General features: G+C 36.4%; 1 long non-coding RNA gene across 2 annotated transcripts in view; it reads left to right on the top strand.

Annotated features, from left to right (window-relative positions):
- LOC141381163 (uncharacterized) overlaps window positions 1-15,116 on the top strand; it is a 40,466-nt gene that overhangs the window by 24,457 nt on the left and 893 nt on the right. For both annotated transcript variants that reach the window (XR_012400897.1, XR_012400899.1), the window contains one exon: window positions 4,359-4,447. This is a non-coding gene — a long non-coding RNA (uncharacterized lncRNA). The remainder of the gene's footprint in view (window positions 1-4,358; window positions 4,448-15,116) is intronic.

The following is a 15,116-nucleotide window of genomic DNA, read 5'->3' as shown; positions in this document are numbered from 1 at the left end:
ACGTAATGGATGCCCTTCAGCTGCAACGCATCACCAGGAAACACCCACACACTCTCATTCACACACTTACATTCACGGCCAATTAGCTTACCGAATTCACCTATAGTGCATGTGTTTGGACTGTGGGTAAAGCAGAGCACCTGGAGAAAACCCACGCCAGCAGGAGGAGAACAATTTCCTTCAAATTTAAAATAATATTTTAGAATTAGTTTACTTTCACAAATGTCACTTTTAACTGATCAAATAAATGCATCCTTTCTGACTAATACATCTTTCAAAAATAATAAATTGTATATAAAAAAAAGACTTTTGAATGATATTGCATGAGCCTTGTAAGGTACAATTTTAAGCTCGAGAAACATGAATTCAGAATTAATGCAAATAACAATAAAACATATTTTATCTAAAATGCCTGGAAATCACATCAATTTCAAAATTTTGAAAGTATTCACTAAAATCTCCCAACCCTTCAAAACCTTTGTACAGAGATAAAAATAAACAAATAAATATGAATGCAGTGGTTAAATCCAAGTATTCTGAATAGATTATTGATTTGTATAAGAAACAGACTCAACTCTGGCCTTCATTCACATTATGGGCCTGATCACACACCCTGCGCAATGATGCGCAAGGCGCGACGCAAATTTTGTTTGCCAGTTTCAGCTTGGCACAAGAGTCGTTTTAACGTTTTGCACCGCGCTGTTTAAATAGCAAATGCATTTGCGCTCATATGTGCGCCCACTGGCATTCTGGTCCAAAAAAGGAGGTGTATTAAGGCACATTGCTAAATTGCACATTGAACTAAATAAGTCTGTTCAATAGACCATATCAAAGCAGATCTATAGTCCAGCGCAGAGCGCGTTATTTGTGGGCCTCGCTTACATTGTTAAATACGTACAGGGTGTACAGTAACACGTAAATATCTTTACAAATGAAAAAGAATTAAAGGATTAAAATATTATTAAAATTATTATTTTCTAGCCTACACAAATATAAAAACCACTGCCTCCATACCTTCTTCATCTTGGGAGGCTTTTTTAGTTTGTTCATGACAATTTGCTTTTGTATAATGTTATTTTTATTAGCAATATTATTTTTTAAATGCATATTTATATTTGTTTTTGTTCAAAACAAGCTTAGATTTGTCCACCTGTCAGGTTTTAGACCATATGGGGCACAGCATGTGTATTTGGATATAACTCAGTTTTTTGAACACACTTCGTTATTATTCTTTATTTATTAGTTTGCTGGAAATTAGAACTGAATTTAGAAATAGTTTTGCAACAAATTTTTGTGCTTTATAAACTAAACTAATTATGTATAGGCTAATGGATGTCTGTGCATACAGCATGTTTCCCTATCCATGAGAGTGAAAGTAAAGAATGAGGAGGCTCATCTCTCATCCTTGCGCAGTAGATGGTCTGTTTAACTGTTTTCTCGCCAGTGAACTGTTCAGTTTTTCCACTTACAAAGTCCGCCATGTAAATAGCAAATGCGCTTAAGGCGCGACGCAACTGTCTCTTAAAGGGAATGGGAGATGAGACTCTGATTGGTTTATTCTCAAAACACACCTATAACTCATTAAGAGAATAAGCTCAACCCTGTTAGACCATGTGCCGTGGCGCAAAGCAGATTTTTCCATCCTTAAAATAGCAAAAGTGGATTCTGACACGCCCTTAATGCTTTTGCGCCCTGTGCTTTGCACTTTTCGCATGGATCATCGAAATAGAGCCCTATAAGTTGATCAGCAAATGCAGTAAACGGAAGCTAAAACATCAGAATGACACTCAACAGTAAACCTCATAGGTTTTTGCACATTAAACAAGCATACTTGAGCATTCATGACATGATGAGTGTGCTGAAAATTTTTTCACTGATTCATGTTTATATGCACATATATCTTATATCTTGTAGATTCACCCATCATATAAAAACTACCACTCATATTAAACTACTAGATCATAAGGCTTTCATTTGTCTTTAGGAACATTTGTGTTCTGATCAATACATTTCTTACAGGAATCTTTGAAATGGCTTAAAGGGATAGTCAACCCAAATATTTAAATTTACTCCCTTTTTACTCATCCACAGGCGGTTTAACAAAAAAGAAGATACTTTGAAGAAAGCTAAAAACGAAAGCCATTGACATCCATAGTTGGAAAAAAAGATGGATGTCAGTGGTTTCTGTTTTCAGCTTTCTTCACTATATCTTCTTTTATGTTCAACAGAAGAAATAAAGTCAAACAGGATTGGAACAAATGAAACATAACTATTCCTTTAATTGTAAGTAAATAATGATATAATTTTCATTTGGCTGATCCAAGATTCTGTGCCATCATAGTGTTATTAACTCAAGTGTTTGAGTACCATTTGTTTAGAGTGACTGCCTCTTAATTATTTTTCTGTGTATAATTGAATCCCGATAATTAGAGCTAATGGTTTTGGACAGCGAAACTCTCATGTGTACTTTTTGTATTTCATTTGCGTCAGAAATTAGAAAAGCTCCCCACAGGTTTTCTTTTCTTTCTTAAATTTGTTCAGACGTTGCCTCCCAGAGTCTCTCAGGTTCAGCCTAGAGTGATTAATAAGAAACAGTGTCATTATTTACAAACTCCTCAAGCCTACCTAAGCTCATTAGTTTGTTCTTTCATCAGTAAAACACAAAAAGCGAATGTTTGAGGAATGCCAAAGTTGAGCTTTTACAGTGAAAGTCAATAAGTAGAGATATCACGCACCAAACATTCATTCATTCATTCATTTTCCTTCAGCTTAGTCCCTTTATTCATCAGGGGTCACCACAACGGAATGAATGCCAACTTATCCAGCATATGTTTTACACAGCGGATGCCATTCCAGCTGCAACCCAGTACTGGGAAACTCTCATACATACTCATTCACACACACACACACGCACACACACACACACACACACATACACACACTATGGCCAATTTAGTTTATTCAATTCACCTATACTGCATGTCTTTGGATTGTGGAAACAGGAGCACCCGGAGGAAACCCACGCCAACACGGCGAGAACATGCAAACTCCACACAGAAATGCCTACTGACCCAGCCAGGACTGGAGCCAGCAACCTTTTTGCTGTGATGCAACGGTGCTAACCACTGAGCCAATAATATAATATATTTTTAATTAAGTTATCATTTTTCAAATCTCTTTTTTTCATCTACGTTAAGCTGCTTTGACTCAATGTAAAGTGTTTAAAGCACTATAGAAATAAAGATGATTTAATTCGCCTTTTTCTATACAATAAAAAAAGTTTAATAAAAAAAAATTTCTGTACACCAAGGGTGCCCAAATTGCGGTGTCCTGCAGATGATAGCTCAAACTTGCCTTAACCCACCTGCATGGATATTTCTAGAAAGGCTAATAAGAGCTTGATTAGCTAGCCCAGGCGTTTGATTGGGGTTGGAACTAAACTTTGCAGGACACCGGCCCTCCAGGACTGAGTTTGTTCACCCCTGCTATAAACAGACAATCAGATGAAGCAAGTATATGAACACAACACTCTAAACTGCGCAATAAGATTTTTCCTCCTAACAAAATAATTAAATGTGGATTATGAAAATCATAATGCATTTTATCCCATCTGCAATAAAATAGTTTTTTTTTTGTTTTCATGAATAAAATGTGCATTTTTAGCATGAAATCTGTGTTCTTCTGATTTTCTGTATGTAGAAAATAACAATCTATATAAAATAATATAAAAAATTTTTTTTAATGAAATGAATTGACTATAATAAAGGTTTAAAAAGCATGTACCCCATTTCTAAACCAGTACAATAGGCAAGGCATTTTCATACAGTGGCAATTCAAAGTGCATTACAGAACCAGGAATAAAAGAGAAAAGTATAAATAAAATAAAAACAAATAATAAAAGGATTAAAGGGATTCAAAACAGATTAAAATGTGTTATAAAAGAATGAAAAAGAAAAGAAAGACACAATAGTGGGATCTGTCAGACATAACACAGTGCTCATTCAGTAAAGGCACAGCTAAACAGATGTGTTTTATTCTTGATTTGAATGTGTCTAATGTTGGAGTACATCTGATTATTTCTGGAAGCTGATTCCAGCAGCGGAAGGCATAGTAGCTGTAGGCCGATTCACCCTGCTTTGACTTAGCATTTGGACTTTCTATTTTTCATGATCCTAAAGATCTGAGTGATCTGTTAGGTTTGTTTTCAGTGAGCATATATGTAATGTATTGAGCTCCTAGGCCATTTTGTGATTTATAGACAAGATTTATACTTTAAAATCTATTCTGAATGTAACTGGGAGCCAGTATAAAGACCTGAGGACAGGTGTGATGTGCTCTGTTTTTCTGGTTTTGGTCAGAATCCTGCCAGCAGCGTTCTGGATGAGCTGTTTGACTGTCTTTTTTAGAAGACCTGCTGCTGATAAAAGCATGAACAAGTTTCTCTACTGTAAGTCCTCACTGATAACAAAGCATCTGATTCTTGCTATGTTTTTGAGATTAAATTATGCTGGTTTACCTACTGCTTTGACATGACTATTGACACTAATGCCCTATTCACACGGGGCGTCAGCGTCAACGCTTCCCATTCACTTTGAGTGGGTGAAGTCAGGCGTTGCCGAACTGCATTGTGGATCCGTCGGCGCCGCTTCAGAAGCGTTCCTCGCTGCAGAAGTTGGGACCAGCTCAACTTTTCAAGCGCCGACGGAAGCGTCAGCCAATCAGATCACTGTATGCAAATACACCAGCTCAGACAGTGGCCTATTGCTGACTGAATTTCATTGGCTGACGCTTCTATGACGATCGTTTCAGCTCCAACTTCAGACACGCCCTCTGTCAAGCGTTGACGCTGAAGCCCCGTGTGAATAGGGCGTAACATCTGACTCCAGAATAGCACCAAGATTCTTGACCTTATTTTTTGTTGTTTGACCCTTAGAGTCAATGTACGCATTCATCCAGAGAACCTCATCTCTGTTCCCAAACGCAATGACTTCAGTTTATCAATAGCTTTATGTGAGGAACAGACCGAATGTTCAGTTATTAAAATTGTCATCAATGAAAAAACAAATTTTTTTACATGGAGTATGATATAGATAAATCATCTCAGCTCTTATAGAGACTAAATTATGTATAATTTCTTATTTCACATACACCAGTGTACATACCAGTGGAATCAATATGTAAGCACGACTCGTTAGAGCACTTCTAATTTGGTCTAAATCAGCCATAGCATGATCGATCGCTCATTTAAAGACTTTTGTCGTCCCAGGATGTCATGTGTTTATGTGCATGTGCTTTTGTTGTAATATTTATTAGGAAATATGTCTGCCTGTTGGCCCTGAGGCAGAGGAACAGATGTCTGTTGTGGAAATTCAAGGGTCCATATGGACTAGAGTTTAATTATTACTGTAGAGACTTTAATCACGCACACACACATGCGCGCACAGACTCAATCATGTCAGTGTCTTTTTTTGTCAATGAAGTGACAGTGTGAATGTTTTCTTCGCTGTGAAGATAATCTTGATCTTCTGCAGATATGAAAGAAGTTGTGTGTCCTCCTTAAACTCTGCGCCTCTAAACACTGACCGTTTTTAATCAAACTGACGGGGTGTGTGTGCGCGCGTGTCCCTTTTTCTAACTTAATGCCATATGGAGCATGAAAATAAGATGAGTGGAAAAATAGGCTGATCGAAAAAGTGGAAGGAAATGAACAAACTGTGCACATAGATATGTTGAATAAGACAGAATTATATTTTATCTTTTGCTCTTCAGGTCTGTGCAAGGTGTGTTCGGATACTTTGTTTGTAACATTTAGAGGAATTATTGAACAATATGCTAAATGTGATGCACTGTAAAATGTTATAAGCTGACCTTAGAAAAATTGAGGACATCAATTGTCGTAAAATATTGAAATAAAATAGTGTATTCATTTTAAGTGAGCATAATTTAAAACTGATTGGATTTACAACTTTTTAATAAAGTAAACTTCAGTACGTATACTTAAAATAATGAGTTAACTTCTTATTAGGGTTCACATTACTAGGAAAATATTAGGAAACGGATTGCCTTAAAATGATCAAGTAAGCTGAAGTAAAACATTTAAATAAAGACAAAAACCAACACCTTACTTACTTACTCCCTGGACCGTTTATATTGAAGTTGATGTTTAGCCCCACTATGTTAATGTTTCGTAACATCAAATTTTTACGAGGTATATATATATATATATATATATATATATATATATATATATATATATATATATATATATATATATATATATATATATATATATATATTTAATTTTATTTATTGTTTATTTTATTTATTGTCATATAATTTATAATTTTTCATAATATAATTTATTAGATAATAATATACAAATTTTAAATGTATTATTATTAATATATTATTTTATTTATACATTTTGAACATCAAATAATTGAAAAAAGCTTATTATGCTTATGTCTGATTATGCTTAAGTTTTAATTCTACCACCTGTTTCCACAGTTCCCTCATCACCATTCTCTATCATTAACATGCTTTTGACAAATGACCACTCAAAAGTTGTAAATACACATTATTGTAAGTCAAGATGACTTGAATCTATTTAGTTTAACAACTTAATGTGCTAAAAAGTTGAGATTACTTGTTTAAATATTGAAAGGTGTGTAAACGTATTCATAATAAGATAATTGCACTTAATTTTATTAGTGAGAACAGCTATTGCATTTTACAGTGTAGAAATGGAATTTTGCGTGAGCCTATGTTGCCGTACCATTCATGGTCAGTGAGACGATGAGCACTTTCCTTTATCCAAACTAAATTAAAGTTAAGTCATTTACCTTTTAATTCAGGTCACTGCACTAATGTTGTTGCTATTAAAGAAGATATTTGCCATTAAAAGTCATAGCTTTTTGTTTTAATTCTAATTCACAACCACCTGTTTTAGCATGTTACTACATACTATATCAGTACTTTTACAGAACAATAGCAGATAAAGAAGCTTAACAATAGCTACATTTCTATCCACCTATTTTAATGTGCATTTTAGATATACACAAAATAATGGTTGATGTAAATGCCAAGATGCACATAAATTTTGAAAGATGTGCATAAACTACGATGGAAACACTTTTACCGAACAAATTCCAGTATGTGCATTAAAAAGGTCACGTAATTTTGTTATAAGAGATCATGTGATGATAAAAATGTGTTTGAACAAACCAGCAGGTTGAGCACATTGTAAAATATCTGAAATGTTGTTTTAATCATTCTAAATTTCCTTAACCGTTTTAGTATTAGTGTTACTTTATTCGTAATGAACTCCAGAATTGTCAACAGCATCTATACTTCGCATCGAATGCCTTCAAACGGCAACACGGGATCATTACATGTCGGCATACTGCTTTCTGTGGCACAAGCTATTTATTAAATAAAGGAAAAATTCAAGCTTCTCCAACCGCAGCAATTTCTATCTTTACTGTTGATATTTGGCGCCAGTTAATCAGGAAGGGACGATTTTGTTCTCTTTGACCACTTAGACGGAAACGCTGCTTTATTCAAATGTCTTAAATGCAATATTCTAGTTATGTGCATAAATTTAATTCGCATCTTTGGATGGAAACATAACAAATGTCACACTTCATTTCAAAACTTTACACAATAAACAATAGAAACAATTTACAATTTAATATTTTCTCCTTATTATTATTATTTTTTTTATTTATTATTATTATTATTATTATTATTATTATTATAAAACTTGCTCATGTAATTGTTGTTTTATTTAGGTCAGGGCTTTTCAGTTAGCTCTTATTACATTTAAGGTGGGCAAAAGGTCCTGATCTCTTTCTAGGGGTCCTATAGGATGAGGTATTACAATGAAAGACACATTTAGCAATAAAATTGAAAATAAAAATAACAATATTTATATAAAGTCAGCACTTAATTTCTGTCCTCACTTGCCCTCTACAATTAAAGTGTAGGGTTTTGGGGATCTTCCATTCAAAATAACTGAAACAAATCATTTCAAATGATATGGCTTTGCTGCACATAATCCTCATGGCCCAGTTTCACAAACAGGGCTTAGATTAAGCCAAGACTAGGCCTTAGTTAAATTAGGCTATTTAAGAAACATTGATAAAAAATGGCCTTAGAAAAATATGACTGATGTGCACCTGGAGACAAAAAAATGACACTGACATATTTTAAGACATCTCACCGCAAATTACTTTGAGTTGAGTCAGCTCAAACAAGCAATTTAATCTTGACTAGCCTTAAACCTTGTTTGTGAAACCGGGGGCATATGTAGTGAAAACTTAATGAGAGATTATTTTTTAGCAGTCTTGAAAATAATGTGGCGGGTTACTGTGGCGACCCCTGATTAATAAAGGGACTAAGTCAGAAGGAAAACGAATGAATGAAAAATTTTAATTCTTTTGACTGTATTTTCTATGATAGACACTAAAATAGGGATCACTAAAAAGCATAGCAACATATTTTCCATTCATCTATCCATCCATCCATTGTCTGCTGCTATCCAGGGCCGGGTCGCAAGATCAGCAGCCCCAGGAGAGAAACACAGACTTCTTACTCCCCAGACACATCCTCCATGTCCTCCAGGGGGATCCCGGGGCGTTCACAGGCAAGCTGAGAGACATAGTCGCTCCAGCATGTCCTGGGTCTTCCCCGGGGCCTCCTCCCTATGGGACAGGCCCGGAAAACCTCCCTAGGTGTCCAGGAGGCATCTGAAACAGATGCCCAAGCCACCTCAACTGGCTTCTCTCAAAGTGGAGGAGCAGTGGATAAGGGTGCGCCCTGCCACCCTGTGAAGGACAATATTTTTAGCCGTTTGAATCCATACCTTACAGTCATGACCCAAATATTGTGTCATGTGACTTGGAGACGGCATTCAACAATGTTCTTTGTGGCATCCTAATGAGGGCGTTCTGGGAGAGGTCTCGGGTCAGAGGGTCCCTGACTCCAGCAGGGCTGCCCTTTGTCTGTGGTTCTGTTCATTATTTTTATGGACGGCATTTCTAGATAGAGCCTAGGTCTAGAGGGGGTGTGGATTAGGGAACACAGGATTTAATCTCTGCTATTTCATCTCAGCTATCTATAGCAGTGGTTCTCAACCATCCACCACACACTTTGTTTGTCATGAAGTGCTCTTTATTGCGAGTGACAACAACCTTTATTTTGACCTTAGCTTGTACGGTGACACACACCTCTCAAAGCGCTTTCAGGTGTGGAAAATGGAAAAAATACTTCATACTTCTATGATAACAAGTTTTGAATACTTTAGCTCATCCATAAAAAGGATTTCTGCAGATGTCCCGTAGGAAGTAACGAAGATCTCACCTCATATGATTCCACACTCATTCACTGCGTCATCAATATGCGCCTTTGTTTGTTGTAAATAAATGCCCTCTCGTGGCCAAAATTACATATATGCAACTTTAAAGGGATTATTTACCCAAAATGGACATTTTTATTTTTTCTTATCTTGTTCAAACCTTTATGAGTTTCTTTCTTCTGTTGAACTCAATAGAAGATATTCTGAAGAATGTTGGAAGCCTGTAACCATTGACTTCCATATTATTTGTTTTTTCATAGATGAAAGTCAATGGCTACCGAATTTTCAGCTCTCTTTAAAGTAACATCTTTTCTGTCCAACAAAAGAAACTCATAGAGGTTTGTAATCACTTGAGGGAGTGTAAATAGTGACAAAATTGTTATTTATGTTTGGGTGAACTATCTCTTTAACCAATGCTAACAAGCACTTTTAAAAACTTTTAATTTTAATAATGCATTAGTAAATATTACATTAATATTGCATGTATAAATATTGATCATTCTTAGTTCTTTTACTAATGGAACTTTAAGGCTGGTTTATATTTCTGCATTTCTGCAAGTGATCGCCATGACCCACAGTGCATGCCTTGCGCATAGCCGTGCATTACTACTTCTGCGTGCTGTTTGTGTAGCTCTGCAATAACACTTCAGAAACACTAGCTGACAGTAGGTTATGTTTCTCTGTGTCGAGTTTCTTTCATTTAGTTTTTTCTGAATGCTACATTAATGTAGCTAAAACTCACCCATAAGCAAACTTAATCATAAGGTAAACACAAAACAGCTGGAGCTCCTTCACGGGACTTGACACTTGTAAACAGTGCTTAATTTGAGCCGGATCTTGTCGGATCCTGTTTCAAGAAATGTCAGATATTCGTGTTTTGCGTTCTGGTATTTATTTTAACTTATCTAGGATTTACTTTTGCATGGTGAATATCTGCATGTGTGTGTGAGAGAGGGAGAGACAGTGAGAAACCGTTTGAGTCTGAGTGAAAAACAAGTTAGTCACTTTCGACCAATCATCTGTCTTACGTTAACAGTCACTCTCATTGGATGGTGATTATTGTTTCGCGCACAGTAAGCAGCAAAAATAAATAATGGCATAGTGGCTTACCTCAAATATTATTTGTGTTTTCAAAATGCCAGAGGCAGTCAAGCAAAAAAAAAAAAAAAAAAAAAAATATATATATATATATATATATATATATATATATATATATATATATATATATATACATACAGTTGAAGTCAGAATTATTAGTCCCCCTTTGATTTTTTTTTCCTTTTTGTAATATTTCCCAAATGATGTTTAACAGATCAAGGAATTTTTTACAGTAGGTTTGATAATATTTTTTCCTCTGGAATATTTTATCTTCTGGAGAAAGTCTTATTTGTTTTATTTCGTCTAGAATGAAAGTAGTTTTAAATTTTTTAATAACCATTTTAAGGTGAATATTAGTAGCCCATTTAAGCTATTTTTTTTCAATAGTCTACTGAACAAACCATCATTATACAATAACTTGCCTGTAACGACCGGGGAGGGAGTGACAGATACAACTGGAGGTAAAATACAATATGCAGATTTATTCAGCGTCAGGCAAGCAGTGGTCAAATCAGGTACAAACAGGTATGTGCAGGCAAATCCAAAATCGTAGTCGTATTAACAGGCAACAGGTCAAAAGGCAGGCGACTAAACAGGATAACAAGGATACAAGGCTAGGTTCAAACACGAAGAAACAAGACAGGGAAACGCGTTGTAATGTCACAATGAAGCAAACAAGACTCGGCAAACTGGATGGGTTCATGAATGGCGTATGTATGGTAAGCTATCAGTCTGTGACAAGGTTCAGGTGGTGAATGTAATCAAGCAGATGAGTGAGCATGGGTGTCTAGGAGAAGTGCATGTATGCAAATGTAGTCCAGGAGCAATGCAGAAGTGTAGTTCATGGTTCTTGTGGAAACCAGCGATCTCCGGAGAGCGATCGCTGGTTCTCGTAACATTGCCTAATTACCCTAACCTGCCTAGTTAACCTAATAAACCTTGTCAAGCCTTTAAATTTTACTTTAAGCTGTATAGAAGTGTCTTGAAAAATATATTTATATATAAAAATATGTATAAATAGTTATTAAAACTATTATGTTTAGAAATGTGTTGAAAAAAATCTTCTCTCCGTTAAACAGAAATTGGGGAAAAGATAAACAGCTGGGCTAATAATTCAGGGGGGCTAATAATTCTGACTTCAACTATATATATATTTTTTTAAACCACAAGTAAATCTTGTAATGAGCCTAATCAAGAGAAGATGAAACTTCGTTCCTGGATCAGGACAGCGATCTCAAATCAGCTAGAAAACATGACGGAAGAGGTAACTGTGGGCTCTTGAAGATTGGACTGAGTGAGTCATTTTCGCTTGGCATGTAATAGTGAAGTGAACTGAATGTCAGTGGTGTTAGTAAACTGGATATTGATGTTTCATATGATTCATGTTTGAAGCTATGTGTTTGTTTAGTTTTTTACCCATTGTTGACCCATAGCGTTATGGCAAAAAATAATTAACGACCGTTCAGAAATTTGATGCTTTTTTTGCGCTATTACCATTTAATGACGTCATGTTCCAGGAAAACTGAAATTGTGTGGTGGACAACGGTCACGGTAACTTTTATTTCCTGGAATTGTTGCGGAAATAATCAATTTACAAATTAAGCACTGCTTGTAAAAAATGGCTCTCAGCACCGCCCACACTCGGCACAGCTACCAAGTCGACCAATCACAGAGCTTGCGCTACGAGTTGTTGCAACGTGTAGTTACATTTTTTTGAGAGGTGCACGTCAGTGTCAACCACTGCCACGCAAAGCCTCCGCCGGAGGCTTGACGCAAAAGTATAAATCAACCTTCATTGTGAAGTATTACCAAATGAACAACAATAGGGTTAATTAAATGTGTTTGTTTGTTTATAAGTGCAGGGAAACTTGTGGCATTTGCGTTTATTAAAATGCTACACAAACACTTGTTAGTTCTCTTTCCAGCTGATTCCCACACGCAGCCATACAGACTCACACAGGGCATATTTATCATGTCGAATTTAGGCCACAGACTCTCTAATGTGTTGCCACTTTTTAATTAATTCTAATCTTTGTTTGCTGTGTGTTTCATCAGCGCAGCCCCGCTGGAGAAGTTCTTGCACGTTTCTTTATAAAGATAAATGGAGTACAGTAAGGATGCATCACACAGGGAATGATACCAAATTTAAAGAGCACACAGACCCATTTATACAATATGAATTTGATGAATATCACAAACACACACACACACACACACACACACACACACACAGTGGTGTGCTGAGCATGATCTACTTAGAGAAGTGTGTGAGTGTGTGACCTCAAAAATGCTGCGCTGTTTCTCCACCTTTCTGTAAACTAGTTTCTCACCTTGTTTGCCATTCATCTTTCTCTCCATCTTTCTCACAGTCCCGCGTTCATCCGGCTTAATCAGAAGTAAAATATTACACCTGCAAAAATAACGACCCAAAATGTGCAACAATAACACAAAACAATAAGTGTTATAAAGTCTCTAACTCCGTTTCTGTCTATTTCTGTCTGCTTAAAGTGAAGGGCATTGTAAAACATGCTGTTGCTTGTTATAAATATATATACTTTAAGGAAGGTTGAGCATGATGAGCCTTCGTTTTGTTCTGTATTTTTTGCTCACTGAGGCTGGATTTGAAGAGGAATTACGTAAAAACAAAAACATTGTAAAAGAGTATTTAAATGTTCAGTTTATACAGATAAACGTGTGTGTGTGTGTGTGTGTGTGGGTGTGGGTGTGGGTGTGGGTGTGTGTGTGTGTGTGTGTGTGTGTGTGTGTGTGTGTGTGTGTGTGTGTGTGTGTGTGTGTGTGTGTGTGTGTGTGTGTGTGGCGCCAGGGGGGCTCAGTGGTTAGCACTGTCACCTTACAACATAAAGGTCGCTGGTTCAAGTCCCGGCTGGGTAAGTTGGCATTTCTGTGTGTAGTTTGCATGTTCTCCCCGTGTTGGTGTGGGTTTCCTCTGGGTGCTCCGGTTTCCCCAACAGTCCAAAGGCATGTGGTATAAGTGAATTGGGTAAGCTAAATTGTCCGTAGTGTATGAGTGTGTAGGGGTGTTTCCCAATACTGGGTTGCAGCTGGAAGGGCATCCACTGTGTAAAACATTTGCTGGAATAAATATTCTGCTGTAAGGACCTCTGAAATAGTGAGAGATCAAAAAAAGTGTGAGATCAAAATAAAATCAGTCTTCAGTGTTATGATTTTTCCTAAAACTTTTTAATATGATGATTTAGCAAATATCTTTTAATGTGTTCAGTGTGTTAACAGATCTAACAGTAACAGATCTAGTACATACAGTCTGTGTATGTTTCATGCAATCAAAAACTTTCCCAATGATTATTTGATGTATTTGTTGTGTAGTTAATACAAGCCTTTTTGTAATGATGAGTCACAAACAATGTTGTTACAAAGTTCACGCACATACATAGAGACAGACACACAACGGACACGCACATACATGTTTTTGCACGGCAAATGTGACAGGATATACATTAATATCCACTGCTGGATGGATATCCGTTAGGATAATGTCCAAAATAAACCTGATTTAACGTTCACAAACCGGGATTGAAGCGTCTTCTTTCATAATTGTACTAACATGTGACTGTGTTGATAAATTACACATTTTAATTTACTTGCACTGTTTTAAAACTTTTTAAACTCATTCTTGATTACATTTGATGATGATGATTGATGATCACAGAGAGCATAATCTATGTACAGTTGCCTTGAACCAGGCCAAAGCACGCTTATCCCCCCTCCCGTCTCCCTTGCACTCGCATTACATTCCGGCCTGGGCGCACTTACGTCATTGATGATGCGCTGTTCAGTAAGCGCTTACGCTCAGAACAGTGCAGAGATTTCTTAAGTTATATAATTTAGTTGTTTGATATGCAGTGACATGCAGTCAAATATTTCTCCAAACAGATCAGCCACTTTTGACGCTCATAAACAATCATAAAGTCCTCGTGGCTGCAGGAATTAGGAGGTCTGCTGAAGGTGCAGCTGTCGTGCAGTGTGGTGTTTGCGTCTTTAATAATCTACCACAGTTTGCGTTCATTAAACAGTGAGAATGATTAATTTATCCAAATCAAACAGTCCCTTAAAAATCACGTCTCCTCTTCAGTTTCGGGCTCTGGCGCGCTTTGCACTCACACACAAGCGTACCGCGCCAAAGCCCAAGTGAACCACACTCTGGCACACCTCTTCCAACCAGGCCAGGGCCGGCCAAGTGAACCATGCCTGAACCCGATTCAGAGCACTCACACTTTTCAAGCTATCCTGGAAATTGGCCTGGGCATGGTTCGGATAGCATAGTGTGAGTAGGCCCTGAGCCTCTTTGTGTTTCCATTATGAAAATAGAGTTGATTATTATTATTGAGTATTTTATATGTGTGTGGTTGTGTGGTGTGGTATGTGTCACATGATTTTTTTCTTAAATCATTTTAATATGATGATTTGTCATTCATGTAATATTTGTAAATGTGTTTCGTGTATACACAGAACTAACAGTATTTTTATGAAATATAAATATATTTTTTAGAAGAATTATGAATGCATTTCTTCAAACTGATTTTCTGGATACCTGTTCGGAAACAGTATTTTTTTTTTGCACTTCAGTTTGTTATTGCTAGTAAAATGTAGTAAAATAGCTACAGTGCTCTGCATATATGAGTAC

Source organism: Danio rerio, chromosome 3, assembly GCF_049306965.1.
Source record: "Danio rerio strain Tuebingen ecotype United States chromosome 3, GRCz12tu, whole genome shotgun sequence".
NCBI classification, from domain to species: Eukaryota; Metazoa; Chordata; class Actinopteri; order Cypriniformes; family Danionidae; genus Danio; species Danio rerio.
This window is presented reverse-complemented; position numbering and strand designations above follow the sequence as displayed.